Raw genomic sequence first — 20,316 nt, 5'->3', positions numbered from 1 at the left:
CAGTTGTCATTCCTAACTTAACTCAGGAAAGGGATCCAATTGAAAGATTCCGCTATAAATAGTCTTCGGAGAGTGCGAACACACTTTACCTTTATCGGTAAAATCAAAAGCGGATCCCTTGATAAAGTCAAGAAATGACACCGAAATTGTCCATGCATCCGAATCTTAGTCTTTATTTCTAATAAATCAAGCATAACTCTTCAATCCGACGTATATACAAGCATAAACAAATCGATATTTGCTTTGCATGTGCTCGACAAACGCATAATCTACATATTGAGTCTACAAAAGTATTGCTAAAACCATTATTTATTTATTTGATTATTAAATCCTTATTATTTTCTATGTACACCGTACATACACCGTATGTTTTGAAAAGTGACTCAACTGTCAAAATTGTTGATGCTAGCGCATGAACCGTACATACGCTCATAGTAAACGACTTATGTGCAGAATCAAACCTTAAATTTCGTTTAGTAGATACGTCATACTGTTTCTGAATCACTAAACATATGCAAAATCGAAAGATTCAGATTTCACACAGCTGGCGAATCGGCAAACTTATGAGGGTATCAGGTATCAGAAGGCCGGCTCCAAAGGCACGTTCCCCACCAGTTAGGAGATTTGTGCCATCGCCATATTTGAGCCTATTTCATTATCTACCCGATGGGAGAGGAAAGGGAAGGGTAAGATGGTAGGAAATAGGAGTGGGGTCCCTTGAAGAGGGAAGATCGCATAAGCGAAATGAGAGCATGTAGCTCCATACCACAATGGGTTCGAACAGCGCCCTAAAAAGGGCACTGCAAAACGCATGAGCGTAAAGAGAGCCTATAGCTCATTACCACAGCGGGTTAAGAATAACAGAATGTCCTGAAGATTTAGGCTTCTGAATTCAGTTCACTTGGTAAACTAATTAGAATCATATTATATCAGGTTATACGAAGTTCCATAATCGGAGTCACAACTACCACACACAAACGAGTCAGCACGCTGAATATTTGCCATGTGAAAGTTTAGTCGGCAGTGGCTTCTCAACAAACATTTTTGCTGATTAAGAGTTGAACAAATCACGCTCAAGATTATTTCAGTTTAATAAACTATTGTTCAGCTACTAATGTTACTTGGGCTGTCAACGCTCTGATCAAGAGACTGCAATTCTGCTTTGACAGATTTGTTAAATACTTCGCCACCCTTGGAGATGGCTCAGTAATATACAATTTTGTTTGACGACACGACTCCAAACTATTCCATTATTGCTTGTACTGAGTTGCTGCCCAAGAATTTATCTGAAGCTTCACCCAGCACTTCGAAATTGGAATAGCCGGCTCAGGGCCAATGAAGTGCGATGGTCCATCGCGAGCAAGCTCATCAGCCAATTCATTTCCAGCGATGGAAGACTGGCCAGGTACCCATACAAGGTTTACAGAGTTGACTGAATTCAGTTCCTCAATTTGAGTTAGACATGCGATTATAAACTTCGACCTTGAGTTGGCCGAAGCAAGAGCTTGTATAGCAGCCTGACTATCTGAACAGAAGTATATGACTTTACCCATTACGCGCTGTTTAAGTGCTGATTGCACTCCACACATAAGAGCAAACATTTCTGCTTGAAAAATGGTGCAGTTTCTACCAAGTGAGTAAAACTGATTCAGCCTTAGCTCACGAGAATATACCCCAGCACCAGCTCTACGTTCAAGAAGGGAACCATCAGAGTAACATACTACACACTCAGTTGAACTCGGCTAATTTTCATTCTTTTACCGAGATCCGCACAGCCGAGCGATCAGCAACATAATTTTAACTGATATGTCAGCAAAAAATCAAGTTCGTTTATAGCAGCACCTTTGGGTGCCGCTGACATCAAACGTCACTTTTGCTGAGATATCAGCAAACGAACTTTAACCGAGATTTGCACAGCTGATCTCGGCATTCTGATTTAAGTGTGTATATTGTTTAATATACTTATTTCCAAATAGCCAGACGTCCACTCTTCCCGTGAAGGGAATTTAGTGGTAAATGTCCTGTAAGGAAAGTGACAAGCAATTGTGAGATCACTTGGAGCATGGACAATTTAGTCCCAATTCATCAAAAGTGGAAACAACGAAGTGTGTGTAGATTCACTGGATTTTCTCCAGTAGATCCAGTATCCATAAACGGTAAGAGCAAGAAAGTGCTTCTTGTTTAAGATGTGTAGTGGCGCAACGTCGAAAAGGGCCTCGAGCGCTGCTGTGGGAGTCGTAGAGAACGCACCAGACATCGCCATCAAGCACATCCTTTGGAGATGGCCCAATTTTGATTGGATTGTTCTCACTTCGCCCATTTGCCACCACACAAGACATCTATATGCCAATATTGATCGAACAACTGTTGTGTAAATCCATTTGATATACTTGGATTGAGGCCCCAAGTTTTACCAAAGGTTCGCCGGCATTGACCGAAGGCCATGCAAGCTTTTTTGACTCTGAAATCAATGTGAGGTGTCCAAGAAAGTTTGGAATCTAGAACGACTCCGACTTACTTTACCTGATCAGTTACACTAATATCAGTGCCAAAAAGACGTAAAGGTCGAATTCCATCGCGTTTTCGTCTTTCCGTAAAAAGAACAATAGATGTCTTATTCGGAATAACCGAAAGGCCATATTGGAGCCACCAACTCTCGACTACCTGAAGAGCACTTTGCATCAGGTCGAATAGGGTGCTTATGCGCATACCAACTATCAAAAATAGATAGTCGTCGGCAAATCCATAAGTTGGAAAACCGCAATTATTGATTTGCCTCAATAGCGTATCTGCTACGAGATTCCACAAAAGTGGTGATAGGACTCCCCCTTGGGGGCATCCGCAAACACTCAATTTTCGATTCGCTGCTTGACGCAATGTCGAGAAGAGATGTCGGTTTTGAGCATTTGATAAATCCAATTGGTAATCATTGTAGGTAGCCCATGGTTTCGCGCGGCTTCCACTATGGCATCGAAAGACACGTTATCAAAGGCACCCTCTATATCTAAGAAAACACCCAAGAAGGATTGCTTCTGAGCGAATGCTTTTTCGATATCGTATACAACTTTATGTAAAAGAGTCACAGTGTACTTTCCAAATTGGTAAGCATGTTGATTCACATGAAGAGGCATGTTTGCCAAATAAACACACGGATGTGATGATCGATAATGCGTTCCAGACATTTCAGAAGAAAAGAGCTCAGACTGATTGGTCTAAAACTCTTCGCTTCTTCATACGACGCACGTCCTCCCTTCGGGATAAACTTTACAGTAATATCACGCCAGGATCTGGGAATATACTCGGTAGCAAAACTGCTTACAAGTAGCTTTTTCAAAACATGTTTGATAAACTCAAATCCCTTTTGGAGCAGAACAGGATAAATCCCATCCGCTCCTGGAGATTTGAAAGGAGCAAAACTATTAAGTGCCCATTGAATCGATTCAGTAGTTACGATACTGCGAGCCGAGGCCAGAGACTCGTAACTACATGAAAAGACATTTGGTTCATCCGTAGATGCTATGTGCACACATCCGGGGAAGTGTGTATTGAATAAACATTCTAAAACTTCTTCATCGGAAGAAGTAAAGTCACCATTAGGTAAGCGAATTTCGTTCACTTGGAAATCCTTAGATTTTGCAAGGATTTTGTTCAGCCGACTGACTTCACTCAAACTGGAAACATTTGTACAAAGGTTTTTCCAGCCGGATCGTTCAGCAGAGCGAAGAGCCTTCTTGTAAGCCTTGCGAGCCGACTTGAACGACTCTGATCCAGCTGAACGGCGTCTGTTCCAACTCCTTCTACATTGTTTCCTGAGTCTAGTCAGATCGGAATTCCACCATGGGGTCCCTCTTGTAGTCTTTACAGACCGCAGAGGACATGCTTCTTCAAAAGCTTCCATAATGTAGGATGTTGTAGTTTCAACTGCATCATCCAGATCACTTGGATTTTCAATGGACGGAGAATATCCATGAAATTTGGTCGCAACCAATTCAATATAGAGTTCCCAGTTTGTTGACCGGGGATTCCTAAAACGCAAAGTCTGTGCAGTTACATTTGAATGTTCAAAGAAGATGTAGCGATGATCAGATAATGATTCCTCATCTGATACATGCCAATTCGTCAACTCGTGACTGATTCTATTCGAGCAGAGCGTTATGTCTAACACTTCTTCTCTATTAGAAACCATGAAGGTTGGGCGATTGCCTATGTTAAGTAATCCAAGGTCTGTACTACTTAAGTATTCCATCAGACTGGAGCCTCTCAAATTGATATCTGAGCTGCCCCAGATGATGTGATGAGCATTAGCATCACTGCCCACAATCAGCGGAAGGCCTTTTGTTACGCAGTGTACGACAACTCGTTTGAAGTCATCCGTTGGGGATGGTTCATCATGTGGTAAATATACCGAACAATAGACGTATTTTCTGTTGAGGTCACCAACAGAAACATCGATTGTGACAGCACATACATCTCTAGTAGTTAACTCAGAAATGAGTGTAGCAACGATTGCTTTATTAACGAGCACGCATGTGCTTCCAAGATTACAGATGCCTCATGGCAATATCATCAATCATATCAACTTTCTACAACTTATTTTTGGTGGTTTGCAGATTTAGAACTTGAATATGTTCATTCAAAACGGTTTTCCCGGTGACATCTCAAATTCCAGGTTCTTCCCGTTTTTTTTTTTCAAATTCCCGTCTTTTTTTCGCTTTTCCCGGTTTGGTGGCCACCCTGTACATTGCAATTTAAAACAATAATACCTAAGGAATACGTTTTTCATACCAAATAGTATAAAAAATCTAACTCCTGTTTCATTTTCGCAAAATTTAGTTACACTAGGCTTTGTGAATCATTACTTTTCTTACGAAAAGTGAATCTTGTAGGACACTATGATTTATGTCAAAGCTTAAAGTTACACTAGGCTAACTTTACTCTTAATTTTTCTCTTCTATCTTAATGACTATGAAAAGAAAGATGCTGAGATTGACCATTAAGGTACACCCACACAAGCTTATTGCGAGAAATTGTTGAACAGGCAAAAGATTTGACTAATTTATTGACATTTGAGCATAGTGACCAAACAAGAATATGTTCCTATATTCTATGATTTTTATTCATGTACAGGTAAAATTTATGACATAATATGAAATTACTAAAAATCAGTTATTTGATAGTTTAAATAACTTGGAGATCAGATCAGTACTATCAGTTGTCAACATAGACTATAATTTGGTTCTGTGTGTTATTTCAAATAAGTAGGTACATAATATCAAAATAAACACGAGCATTCATGTCACTTCTAAATGCGTGAACGAGAATCCTGCTACGAAACATACAAGACAATCATGGACTAATGATCTACTAGATCAGTAGGGCAAACGTTCCCTTAGTGGAGGTAGTGTGTTTTGGCCTGTTTCGCGCTAATAAATGATTATGTGATATTTTTCTATTATGTACGATGCGAAAATGATGCAAGTAATCGAATAATATTCATGAAATTTAACCATGAAACTATTTAAAACAATTATTTTGCTTAAAATTTTTGCTCCTTTGCACCTATAGTGGTGCAACAGTACCCATAGTGGAGGGTCCCATAAGAAATCAATGGATTGCGCCACTAAATGAACCATTCTTAAAACATACCTCCACTAAAGGAACAGTGTTCCTATTATTAGTGCAAGGCTTTTTGCAGAAAAATTTCAAATGAATCGTGATTTTTATACATTTGAGTGATAGAAGGATTTGAGATCTATCGAATGATACGTTGAAATCAATTATTTCATGATTTTATCACCATGTTTTAGTAGTTTTCCCTTAGGTGCACCACTAATGGTACACTTGCCCTAGGACTGCGGGAGGAAAACTGCAAAAAGTATTTTTTTTTATAAAACTACTTCTGCACAATACACAGAAAATAGTGTTAAAGCGGGCAACATAGCCTGTTCAGTCTAATTATTGACAAAAGTAGAGGTCAAACTTGCAATAAATGTTGTCACATATTTCGTAGCATTTAGTCACAAATGATGATACCCCCCTTGGAAAATACGTACACACCAAATTTTCGATGAATCTTCCAGCAATTTCGTTTGCTGAAACAAATCCAGCAATACATTATTTTGCTGATGTACAGCATTTCTGAAATTGTTTACTGGAATTCAGCAATCTAACTTGCTGGATACTTGTCATCACCATCAGTTTTACTGATTTTCAGTAATTCATGTGACACTTGATTAAAAATTAGCAATCCATTTGAAATTTTTCTGGAAACCAGTAAACATAATTACTGAACTCGTATCAGCATTTTTTATAGCCGAAAGTCAGCAAACAGTTTTATCTGTCAAACGATAAATTTGAAACTTGAAAAATTTTCTACCGCTTGTTTCACTTACAATATTAGCAGCTACCCGACTAATCATTTTTTATGTATATTTTTCGAAACATTGTATTTGGTAAGTACTAAATATGCAGTGTGATATTGATTGTTTAATAAATATTAAAATGTTTATTTCTAGGTGGCGACAATACCGTTATGGTAGACGGTGCTTTGCCTTTATGTACATTGTACATCCATTTTCGATCAAAGCGCAGAACATTGTGTTTATTGTTTTATAAAAATAAATGTTTATGGCATGCAAGGTATTCGCATTTTCTATTGTTTTTATGATAACATAAACGAATATTACCTGAAATTTTTCATCAACCGGGAGCTGGCGACCCGAAATTGCTGGAAAACAGCAAGAAATCCCACGAGAATAACAAATAACCAAGTGCTGATTAATCAGCAAATTGAAATTTACATTGCTGAATGATCAGTAAACCAGCTGTCATTTGAATGAGAATTTGCTTTGCTGATCAGATCAGCAAATTTTATTTTGCTGGATCGATTGCTGAATTTACAGCACAAAAAAAATCAGCAAAAATTTGCTGGATAACAGCAATAAAAATTTGGTGTGTAGCATATCAAGCACCCCCTCAATCCTAAATTTTTAATTTGTTTTCTCCAGCGATTGGGATAAAATGAAACATTAAAATCCAGAAATTTCTACACAAACATAGAGATTAATTGATGTTAAACACTGAAACATAGAATAAAGGGGGGCCCAGATAGCCGTAGCGGTAAACGCGCAGCTATTCAGCATGACCATGCTGAGGGTTGTGGGTTCGAATCCCGCTGGTCGAGGATCTTTTCGTAAAGGAAATTTTCTCGATTCCCAGGGCATAGAGTATCTTCGTACCTGCCACACGATATACACATGCAAAAATGGTCATTGGGCAAAGAAAGCTCTCAGTTAATAACTGTGGAAGTGCTCATAAGAACACTAATCTGAGAAGCAGGCTTTGTCCCAGTTGGGACGTAACGCCAGAAAGAAGAAGAAGAGATATAATCTGACGAATGATAGTTCGATATACCGTAACGCTAAAAAAATACTTAGAAAAATAGTTTAAACAAGCATATTTCCTGTTTAAGTTACATAATTTTGATTCCCAGTAATTTCATTTGTAGTACTTTTGCTGTTGTTAAAACTTAAACAGTTTAAAGCTGAAAATGTAGAAGAAAGCTTAAAATCTTGCTCGGATTGATAAAGCTAACAGCACTCAGGGGTTAGGGTTCATAAATTTTTATAATATATTGAATAGAAATTTTGTTGCATTTTTTAAATTATTCGTGGTTGAGAAACAGATTTCAGTGAATATGATCAATAAAATAATTTATTTTGGAATAGATCTTCGTCATTATTCTATAAATTCAAATGCATTCAGGAAACAGTGGCCAGATAGAGAAAAAATAGCAATTGTTATATTTGGAATTAGAGTGTCCATTTCCCGGCCATTTTGCTCGTCCCGGGATTCGGGACAAAAATCTATGCTTGTCCCGGGAAATCCCGGGATCCCGGGATGTATCAAATTTTCAATAAAACTTGCATTTCGGTTGAAATGGAAGTACAAATTTAACAATGCATTTTTTTTAATTTAAATTAACAAATAATGTAACTTTTTAAAATAATATGTTAGTTATAGCAAATCACATTTCAGATAAGACTTTCTTATTTTGATGAAGTAACCTAACAATAATCAAAATTTAACTTGACTAATTAAGGGTTTGCTATGGATTTTCTCAAATTCTGTATAACAATTATGAAAGGAAGTATAATAAAAACTTAAGTCATAACTTTTAAGCAATTTACTTCAAACATTTGCAAAGTCATAATATCTTTAAAACAAAAGAAACGATTAAATATCATTGAAGGTATTGTAGATCATGCTAAAAGTTAATTACTGAAAATTATTGACTGAAGTTTACTGTCGTGGATTGCAAGTCAGTCCCATCTGCATTTTGGTCAAAATTGAGTTGATATCAGTTTTCATTATATCTTCTAATTATCTTTCAGCTGCACTAACAAGTAATCACTTTTTGTTTAGTAAAATTGGAAAAAAAACATCAAGTCGAATTGTCCCATAATGAAAAGTAAACGCATTTCAGTCCCACTGCAGATTTTCGCATCGTGTAATACAAAAATGAATCGTTATTTGGTTATCTTTATATTTTTCTTGGAAAGGTAACGAAGTAAAAAGCAAATTATGAAATTTTCATTGAGATCGAAACATGTTCCAATCTCCTAGATTTTTTGAATTTTTGTATGGAAAACGAGATTTAAAACTTCTCAGTCAATTTTCTCAATGCCTATTTTTTATAAATGGTACTGACATGCGATTTCCGGCACTTTAGGTGTACTTTCAAATTTGTTATCTCAGCATAGGCTTATGAAAACGGCTAATGTTGAAAAGAAAAGCATTAAAACTTTGCAATTATACAAACAAAAATATGTGTTTCTTACTTGGAAAATTGATCTTTTCATGAAAATAATTACTCGTGTATTATTCTTTTTGATTATGCTTTTCTACTTTATCAAATAAGGTTGACAGTGAGGAAAAATGTCATTGTTTTTCATTGAAACTTAGTGGTTTTCATCAAATTTTACGTACATTTCGGGAATCTCGGGATTCCCGGGATGTCAGACATAAAATCCCGGGAAACGGGAAATCCCGAAATTTGTCAAATCCCGGGATTTTTTGTCCCGGGATGTCCCGGGATGGACACTCTATTTGGAATGTATCAAAATTGGCGATTTTTATGCAACCACCATTTTTAATAGTTCAGCTAAAGTTCATCATCGTTCCCCATACTGAAATATTCTTACTCAACTCATAACGAAACAATGAAATATTAAAAATGCTCTTTCGTTGAATTACCAAGTGATTTAGAAACCTGATCGATAGGACAATTTTGATAAAACTCCAATTTGCAGTCCTCATTATTATCCAGGGATGATTTGACTGAGTGGAGATCTCCTGCAACATTCAACGCACTGAATAAAATTCTTGTTTTACGTGTTTTACTATTATAACGTTAGAGTAAGGTGGGGCAAAAGTTCGACCTTAGTGGTATCATCAAAGTTTCCAGACAAACAATAGCAATTGAAACAAAATAATTACCATACAGTGAACCTTCAACATATTGGGCCGTATGAATAAAATGTAGTAAAGTTGAGTTTACTACATTCTCGGTAGTAAACGCTATATGTGGAATATGTTTGTGTCATTTTCTATTCTACACCTTTCGAACATACTACAAACAAGGAATTGCTATGAATAAAGGTAGCATTTACTACAAAGCTACTGGTAGTAAGCTTCAGAGGTTGCTACACATGCTTTGAGATTGCGGAATTGAATGGAGTAATTTACTTTTGAGTAAAAATCATGGGAAAACGATATGAGCTTTGATATTTCGGAAGGTATTTTGAGTTTTGCTTAGGAATTCTGAGGTTAGGATGTCGGTAGGAATTCAGATATTTATGATGTAATTCTGAATTTTACGTGTAAATTCTGACATCTCAGATTCTCTGATTTCCTTTGGAATTCCGGAATTACCGTAGAAACTTTAGGATTCCGATAGGGATGTCGGATTTTTTATGATAATTCTGGAAGTTTAAATACCATTCTAGGAATATTGCGGAAATATTAGAAATCTGGTAAAAGCTCTAGAATTGGGGTGGGAATGGGATTCCGGATATGAATCTCTTGGACCGAAAACCATCCAGAAAATTCTTTGATGTACCATCATCATAAAATCATAGACATAAAGAGAATACCAGACTAATCGCAAAATTACACTGCAAATCTTGTCAAATTACAGCACCTTCATGATTTTGTGCAAATTGTCGCGTAACCGATTATATTCCATGCATTTCCTTCATATGCATGATTGTATTAATTTTAAGCGTCACTCTGAATAGATTGTTCTTTACGTGCAGAATCACTGCACTCTGAATGGAAATTTTTTAACGTGCAGCTTCAGTCACTGCTCATGTTCGAAAGTAGTAAATACCACATGTTCGAAAAGTTTTTTATTCATACCAAAAGTGTAGTAAACTTAAGTTCAACGTTTTTTATTCATATCACCCATTGGCTATAATTTTGCAGAACAAACTTGTGTCAAAATATTTACCCACTTTTAGTTATAACAGTTTCAAAATTGATTGTCTTGAACGAACTTTTGAACACCGGTGAGGCAAGAGTTCGAATCCAGTGTGGGGCAAAAGTTCGCTGGCAAAAAATTAAATATTGATACTTTCATGACAGGCATACTTTATACCAGCCGTAAACTCATGTTCGCCGAAAAATACACACTTAATTTTCATTAAAAAATTGCTCAAAACAGGGTTAATTGTAATATACCGAAAAATAGCAGTTTTTCGCCAAACTAAATGAAAATATAAAATTTTGGTGACATTTTACGCTCGATCAGGAAAATTTCGCTAAATTTGAAGATAATATGTGGGTTTTAGGAAATTTGCATTTTTTCCGTTAGTTTATACATGGGTCGAACTTTTGCCTCGCTGATTCGAACTTTTGCCCCACTATGAGCCAAAAATTGTTTCCAACCATTTATGCAAAAACTAATACACCTCACCAAGCATCCTTATTATAGGCCTAGAAACGCCCTTACATAAAATATTGAAAAAGATTTTATCTTTCTTTGATTCCATGCAACGAAAGTTTGACCAAAAATTACAATATTTACGTCGAAAAACAACAAATAGCTATAACTTTTCCAAATCTCAATCGATTTGAACAATATTTGGAATTACTTGAATAGCATTCGAACCACCATAACATTTATAAGTTTTGTTTTGAATTGAGTTAGAAATCTTGAAAAGAAACTCTTACCCCACACGAACTTTTGCCCCACTTCACTCTAATATATGTCTAAATGAGCATATTGTATTCTTTTGAAGAATTAAAGCTTCAACAGAAAATATGAATAAAACCAAAAACGATTGATTCTATGTCTTGTAAATGGTAAAACAATATTTTCCAAGTCGATAAAGCATTTATTTTTTTTTTAACTTATTAAGTTTATAAAAAAAATAGTTTAGACACGAATACAATATAACTATTTAAAGCTTCGTTAAATATGTTTAATTGTATTTATCAGAAAAAATTGAAATTTCTTAGAAGTTTTCAACCTGTTTTGAAGTTAAATCATTATTTCATAACCCAATTTTAATAAGTCAGGCAATGAAAATTGATAAAAAAAACTGTTTGTCAGTTTTTTCAGTGCTATTCTTTTTACCAGTTATTCAAAATGCTACGTCCACTAGTTGGGACCCCTCCCTCCCCCTCGTCACACATAGTCACAAATCCGTGAAGACCCCCCTCCCCCCCTAAAATGCTACGTCATTTATGGACGACCCCTTTCCAAAAATGCAAATAAGTAAATATGTAAGTTATTTGCATATAGCCGAGAAAATAACAAGAAAGACAGTATTAAACTTCGATAGAATGACTAATGGAAGTTTTATAATTTGCTTGATAGAAGGAAAGGCAACATTTCAGAATATTGCACTACTCAAAAATAAAGTAAAACCAATCAAACTACTTGACTTACTGAGCTACTTCTTACTTTCCAACACAATTCTATTTTTAACTAACCATCGTGGAGTTCCGTAGCACTGCTGGTCGTTGGACGTTTCCCCTAGCCGTTTGGTCTGGGTAGATTATTCTTCCCATATTAAACACATAATAAATACATGCCATGCCGGTCTTTCATGTTCACCCGTTGTTGTTTTTATCTTTTTTTATTTTCCCTTTTAGCTATCTACACACACAGCGTTTCACATAGATGCTTACATTAACACGAGTGTGAGCGAGACAAATCAAACGGGCTAAGTGCAATGGAAAATTCTGAAAGCACAGCAGACAGGCATAGTGGAATGATTCAAGAAGAATTACGTGTATCGCGTGGTCTCATAACACATCCTTTATGCGAAACCGTTTTGAAGAAATAATCCGAACGGAAAAAAGCGTAAAATGTTGATTCTTGTTTATAGCCACTAGAGAGCCGTAAAGTGTGGACGTCGTACTATCAGTGAGAAAAACAGTGCTCGCCCAAGAGTCAGCAATCAATTAAGAAAATCGGAGTAAGCTTTTAATGTTTGTTACCGCATTCATCGTAGGGTCAGTGTTCCCTTAGTGGACAGTCCCCTATAGTCGCAAGCCACTAGTTTTTACGGCCGTTTTTCTATAAATCTTTTCAAAATATTTTTTTGACATGAAGGTCAGGAGCTATTCATCTGAGTACCATTGATATACAGCTTTATTTTGTTAGAAAAACGATCGAAATAATTAGTTTTGCTTAAAATTTGAGCTCCCTTGCGCCTATAGTAAACCTATTGTTCCTATAGTAGCACTGCTTAGAGAAACTATTTTTTATTATACGAAATAATTAATGAATTAAGAACTTTTTTTACATCAAACAAAAGCTTTTGATCCACACTTTGAAGGTAAAATATGAAAGCTTTGTAAAAATATGGTTTTGATTAGTATTTTGCCAACGCCGTGATGCTAGTGCTACTATAGGAACAGAAATTAGAAATAGTGCTACTATAGGCACATGTATTCCTATAGTGGCACAAGCGATAATAAATACAAACATATGAGTTTTCGTAGTTTCCATATTTTTCCCACAAAACCAAGATAAAAAGCTTTCAGATGATGTAAAAATAATGACGCTAGTGTTATTTTTCGATTTTATACGAATATTTGTTCTTAGCTATGCGAGTAATGGTACATCGACCCTACTATGCACCGCACAGTGCTTCGAACGTATAGCACTAGGGGACAAAAGTCATAACTTGATATTTTACGCGGTTTTGCCCTACGATGTTGACGAGGAACTCGTTATACACAAAAAAAATCACCATCATTATTGGTATGAATGACACATATTACATCAGTAATGGCATATGTGGCTTAATCAGCAAGTTTTACATTTGACAACATAGAACAGTGCTCGCTTTGGAATGAACGTTCAATATAAAAATGCATGAGAAAGTACTTGAGTCGTTTGCCCAAAACTATGCGGTATGTGTAGCCATAAAGGTGTCTCAAAAACCAACTTTTAATAAAAAATATTGAAGTACGGATTATTCCAACAAATAAAATGAAACTCAGTAAAAAAATGTTATATTAAATGTCTTCTTATTAGCAATACAATTCATTTGCCAGCTATTAATCATCTGAGAACAGAATAATCGAATCATTATCTTCTTTTACTACAAATAAAATTGAAATGTCGTGGGTTTCTGTTTGATGATTATTAGAAATATTTTTTCTGTTTCCGGATATTGATGGGTCTGTGCAAAGGAGCATATAATTCATCAAGTCCTTGTTACTGCTAATTCTTGATGGCTTTCTCGTAAGTTTCAACCGATTTTCCCTGAACAGCTTATGGGTTGCTTTCAACGCTTCTTTGGATAAATTCCCGATAGCAAAAATCAGTGCGCATCGTACCTTCGTGCAATAATTCGTACACGAATTCTCTCTGCTCTTGAAAGTTTATAAAAACTACCTAAAGCAATTAAACAGTACTTTTCTGTGCTAAAAAACTGTGCTTTTCACTTTTCAGTGCTAAAATAAAAAACGGTACCTTTCAGTGCTACTAAAACCGTACTGTTCAGTACTTTTTTTCTACTGTTGATCCCTGTACGATCCTTGTTTGGACTCGGGAAAAAACCTCTCGAAGGTCACGTCTTCTTTCGTTTATTCACTAAACATGCTTGCAACAACAAACAAAAGGAAGGGTAAATCTCTGAATTCACAACTTCCTTCCAAAAAGTGGGGTTTAAAACTGTCACTAAACGTGGCAAGAATGGAAGAAAGGACGCTTCCCCGGAATGCGAACTTTCTTCCAAGGGTGAAATGGATAATGTTGATAATTGAATCGAAATAAGCAATCAGTTCGATGCTCTAGACAAATTTTCGGAACACCAAATCGAAGCAGTCTCTAGCCCAGGCTCTTTGATTCAAGTGAGGAAGCAAAGAGTGCCGCCTATCGTGGGCAGTTGTTCCGAATTTGGAGGATTTAGGCAGGAGATCTTGAACTCCATTAGGGGAATCAAGGTTTCCTTCCAAATCGCAAAGAAATGAGACATCTTGAAGGACAAAAAACACTTTTTTTACTTATGACGACAAAACTGAACGTTTGTCCAAAGTCGTCTTGAAAGGTCTCTCAAGTGACTATAAGTCACCTGAAGAGATCAAAAATGGAATAAATGATTTACTTGGATTTTCCCCAGTCCAAGTAATCATTATGAAAAAGAGAACCCAATCTGGCATTGTTCGGAAAGGGCTTCCACAAGAATATTATTTAGTTCACTTTAATAAAAAAGATTTAAATAATATTAAAGCTTTAGAAAAAGCAAGACTTATGTTCGATGTCCGTGTGACATGGGAACATTTCCAGAAACCTGGAGGAAATTTCCAGAACCCACTCAGTGCCGTCGGTGCCAAAAGTGGAGTCATGGAAAAAAACATTGCCGCATGGATGCTAAATGCATGATTTGCGGAAGTTCTTCTCATACTAGAGCAGGCTTCAAATTTATCCCTATCATTTATCATTATCACGTCTATCTTTTGATACTATCAAATGATACTATCCCTATGGGTAGTGATAGGGATACTATCACTTCTTGAAAAATGATGGATAGAAGATAGACTATATTATCTCTATCTATTGATAGACGGATGGAGATACTATCAGCATTTTTTCATCACTGATGGATCAAGCATATCTTTATCATCTATCTTTGGGGAAAAAGATACTATCAGCAAATTTCCATAGCTATCCCTATCTATCCTATCATTGAAACAAAGCGAAACAAAAATCTTGCGCATAATGGGAAAGAGCTAATAGAAATAACTTAAAGTATGTTCTCATGGGTATTTTCGGAATGGGCGCGACGAGGGGATGACGAAAATCGATGTCCGGCGCCATTTTGAAATCCAAGATGGCGGCCTCCGGATAAGTAAAATCATTGGAAACCCATGCAACATGGGTATTTTCGGAACGGGCGCGACGAGGGGATGACGAAAATCGATGTCCGATGCCATTTTGAAATCCAAGATGGCGGCCTTCGGATTAGTGAACTTATTGGAAACCCATGCATTATGGGTATTTTCGGGACGGGCACGACGAGGGGATGACGAAAATCGATGACCGACGCCATTTTTAAATCCAAGATGGCGGCCTCCAAATTAGTGAAATCATTGGAAACCCATGCAATATGGGTATTTTCGGAACGGGCGCGACGAGGGGATGACGAAAATCGATGTCCGACGCCATTTTGAAATCCAAGATGGCGGCCTCCTGATTAGTGAACTCATTGTAAACCCATGCAATATGGGTATTTTCGGAACGGGCGCGACGAGGGGATGACGAAAATCGATGTCCAACGCCATTTTGAAATCCAAGATGGCGGCCCACGGATATGTAAAATCATTGAAAACCCATGCATTATGGGTATTTTCGGGACGGGCACGACGAGGGGATGACGAAAATCGATGACCGACGCCATTTTGAAATCCAAGATGGCGGCCTCCAAATTAGTGAAATCATTGGAAACCCATGCAACATGGGTATTTTCGGAACGGGCGCGACGAGGGGATGACGAAAATCGATGTCCGACGCCATTTTGAAATCCAAGATGGCGGCCTCCTGATTAGTGAACTCATTGTAAACCCATGCAATATGGGTATTTTCGGAACGGACGCGACGAGGGGATGACGAAAATCGATGTCCAACGCCATTTTGAAATCCAAGATGGCGGCCCACGGATATGTAAAATCATTGAAAACCCATGCATTATGGGTATTTTCGGGACGGGCACGACGAGGGGATGACGAAAATCGATGTCCGACGCCATTTTGAAATCCAAGATGGCGGCCTCCTGATTAGTGAACTCATTGTAAACCCATGCAATATGGGTATTTTCGGAACGGGCGCGACGAGGGGATGACGAAAATCGATGACCGACGCCATTTTGAAATCCAAGATGGCGGCCTCCACATTAGTGAACTCATTGGAAACCCGTGCAACATGGGTATTTCCGGAACGGGCACGACGAGGGGATGACGAAAATCGATGTCCGACGCCATTTTGAAATCCAAGATTTTCTTCTTCTTGGCATTGACATGCCCACTGGGACAGAGCCGGCTACTCAGCTTAGTGTTCTTATGAGCACTTCCCCAGTTATTAACTGAGAGCTTTTTTTTGCCTAAGTTGCCATTTTCGCATTCGTATATCGTGTGGCAAGTACGATGATACTATATGCCCAGGGAAGTCAAGGAAATTTCCATTACGAAAAGATCCTGGACTGACCGGGAATTGAACCCGGACACCTTCAGCATGGCTTTGCTTTGTAGCCACGGACTCTAACCACTCGGCTCAGGAAGGCCCCTTAATCCAAGATTTTATCCACCCCGATTTAAGCTATGCTATGATTTCATTTATAAACGATATTGTTTCTCATAAAGTTGATTCACCAGAATTATTATCTAAATTAAACTTTTATGTATCATCAAGACGTTTACGCCATCGAGAACTACTTGCAATCAACTATCACCGTACTAATTATGCAAAATTTGGGCCAATGAACCAAATGATGACTACTTATAATAAACATTATGATTTAATTGACTTAACTTGGTCCAAAGCGAAGCTAAAACAATACTTCCGCACATTATCTTAAGTAGGAAAATTGAATGTATTAGTGAAACTAGCACATAAGAAATTCTATGTAACGGTCTACAAACATGATTGACGACAATAAATAAATAAATTAAGCACCCTTTTTGACCCGATATTAGCATGCTTTGTTCCTGATTTTGTCAGCCTCAAATTTATATTTAATTTAATTAGACTAAACACGTCTATACTGGCAATATTGGGTGCATAAAGTCAATTATGACTTTGACTACGTCAACATAATCATCTAAAGATCGAATGTTTCAAATATGAAATTTTTAATAATTATCCGAAAAACTTGTCAATATTACCTTGGATTACGATACATAGAAAATGGAAGTAAAAAAACAATGTTAATATAAACAAAATCTTTAAACTAAGTCCTTAAGTTAATATAAAACTTGAAACCAGTTGAAAAAATTTATCCCGATTTGAGCTACAGTGAAACCTCCATGAGTCGATATTGAAGGGACCATCGACTCATGGAAATATCGAGTCATGGAACAGCAATTCTTTGGAAAGCTGCTTCTAGGGACCATCATAGTAACCATGAAATTATGTTTTTAGTATGGTTCCATGAGTCGATATCGAGTCATGGAACATCGACTCATGGAGGTATCACTGTATTTCCCGATTTTGTCAACCCTAAATGCAGCATGGGGCAGACAAAATCGGGACATAACTGTAATGCATGGGTTTCCAATGATTTCACTAACTCGGATGCCGCCATCTTGGATTTCAAAATGGCGTCGGACATCGATTTTCGTCATCCCCTCGTCGTGCCCGTTCCGGAAATACCCATGTTGCACGGGTTTCCAATGAGTTCACTAATGTGGAGGCCGCCATCTTGGATTTCAAAATGGCGTCGGTCATCGATTTTCGTCATCCCCTCGTCGTGCCCGTTCCGAAAATACCCATATTGCATGGGTTTCCTATGAGTTCACTAATCCGGAGGCCGCCATCTTGGATTTCAAAATGGCGTCGGACATCGATTTTCGTCATCCCCTCGTCGCGCCCGTTCCGAAAATACCCATATTGCATGGGTTTACAATGAGTTCACTAATCCGAAGGCCGCCATCTTGGATTTCAAAATGGCGTCGGACATCGATTTTCGTCATCCCCTCGTCGCGCCCGTTCCGAAAATACCCATGTTGCATGGGTTTCCAATGATTTCACTAATTTGGAGGCCGCCATCTTGGATTTCAAAATGGCGTCGGTCATCGATTTTCGTCATCCCCTCGTCGTGCCCGTCCCGAAAATACCCATAATGCATGGGTTTACAATGAGTTCACTAATCAGGAGCCCACCATCTTGGATTTCAAAATGGCGTCAGACATCGATTTTCGTCATCCCCTCGTCGTGCCCGTTCCGAAAATACCCATATTACATGGGTTTACAATGAGTTCACTAATCCGGAGGCCGCCATCTTGGATTTCAAAATGGCGTTGGACATCGATTTTCGTCATCCCCTCGTCGTGCCCGTTCCGAAAATACCCATATTGCATGGGTTTCCAATGATTTCACTAATCCGAAGGCCGCCATCTTGAATTTCAAAATGGCGTCGGACATCGATTTTCGTCATCCCCTCGTCGCACCCGTTCCGAAAATACCCATATTGCATGGGTTTCCAATGATTTGACATATCTGGTGGCCGCCATCTTGGATTTCAAAATGGCGCTTGACATCGATTTTCGTCATCTCCTCGTCGTGCCCGTTCCGAAAATACCTATATTGCATGGGTTTCCAATGATTTCACAAATCCAAAGGCCGCCATCTTGGATTTTAAAATGGCGTCAGACATCGATTTCCGTCATCCCCTCGTCGCGCCCGTTCCGAAAATACCCATATTGCATGGGTTTCCAATGAGTTCATTAGTCCGGAGGCCGCCATCTTGGATTTCAAAATAGTGTCGGACATCGATTTTCATCATTCCCTCGTCGCGCCCGTTCCGAAAATACCCATATTGCATGGGATTCCAATGATTTCACTAATCCGAAGGCCGCCATCTTGGATTTCAAAATGGCGTCGGACATCGATTTTCGTCATCCTCTCGTCGTGCCCGTTCCGAAAATACCCATATTGCATGGGTTTCCAATGATTTTACTTATCCGGAAGCCGCCATCTTGGGTTTCAAAATGGCGCCGGACATCGATTTTCGTCATTCCCTCGTCGCACCCGTTCCGAAAATACCCATATTGCATGGGTTTCCAATGATTTTACATATCTGGAGGCCGCCATCTTGGATTTCAAAATGGCGCCGGACATCGATTTTCGTCATCTCTTCGTCGCGCCCGTTCCGAAAATACCCATATTGCATGGGTTTACAATGATTTTACATATCTGGAGGCCGCCATCTTGGATTTCAAAATGGCGCCGGACATCGATTTTCGTCATCTCCTCGTCTTGCCCGTTCCGAAAATACCTATATTGCATGGGTTTCCAATGATTTCACAAATCCGGAGGCCGCCATCTTGGATTTTAAAATGGCGTCAGACATCGATTTCCGTCATCCCCTCGTCGCGCCCGTTCCGAAAATACCCATATTGCATGGGTTTACAATGAGTTCATTAATCCGGAGGCCGCCATCTTGGATTTCAAAATAGTGTCGGACATCGATTTTCATCATTTCCTCGTCGCGCCCGTTCCGAAAATACCCATATTTCATGGGTTTCCAATGATTTTACTTATCTGGAGGCCGCCATCTTGGATTTCAAAATGGCGCCGGACATCGATTTTCGTCATCTCCTCGTCGCGCCCGTTCCGAAAATATCCATATTGCATGGGTTTCCAATGAGTTCACTAATCCGGAGGCCGCCATCTTGGATTTCAAAATGGCGTCGGACATCGATTTCCGTCATACCCTCGTCGCGCCCGTTCCGAAAATACCCATAGTGCATGGGTTTCCAATGAGTTCATTAATCCGGAGGCCGCCATCTTGGATTTCAAAATGGTGTCGGACATCGATTTTCATCATTCCCTCGTCGCGCCCGTTCCGAAAATAAAATATTTTACATGGGTTTCCAACAGTTCTTACACTCCTGAAGCCGTTAAATATGGAATTTAGTTAATTTTCTATGCCCATAGTCCAACAATTTTTATTCTATAATATTATCAATTGATAGAGATAGAACCTCTATCATTATTTATTGAGAGATGTTGTTCTGATAGTATCATGATGAGAAAGTTTTGGGATAGGGATACTATCTCTCTATCCTCTATCTCTGATA

General features: G+C 38.2%; 1 protein-coding gene across 8 annotated transcripts in view; it reads right to left on the bottom strand.

Annotated features, from left to right (window-relative positions):
• LOC5569121 (mucin-17) overlaps nucleotides 1–20,316 on the bottom strand; it is an 89,651-nt gene that overhangs the window by 28,088 nt on the left and 41,247 nt on the right. The window lies entirely within an intron of this gene.

Source organism: Aedes aegypti, chromosome 2, assembly GCF_002204515.2.
Source record: "Aedes aegypti strain LVP_AGWG chromosome 2, AaegL5.0 Primary Assembly, whole genome shotgun sequence".
Classification (NCBI taxonomy): Eukaryota; Metazoa; Arthropoda; class Insecta; order Diptera; family Culicidae; genus Aedes; species Aedes aegypti.
Note: the sequence above shows the minus strand (reverse complement) of the source record. Positions and strands in the feature narration are given on the sequence as shown.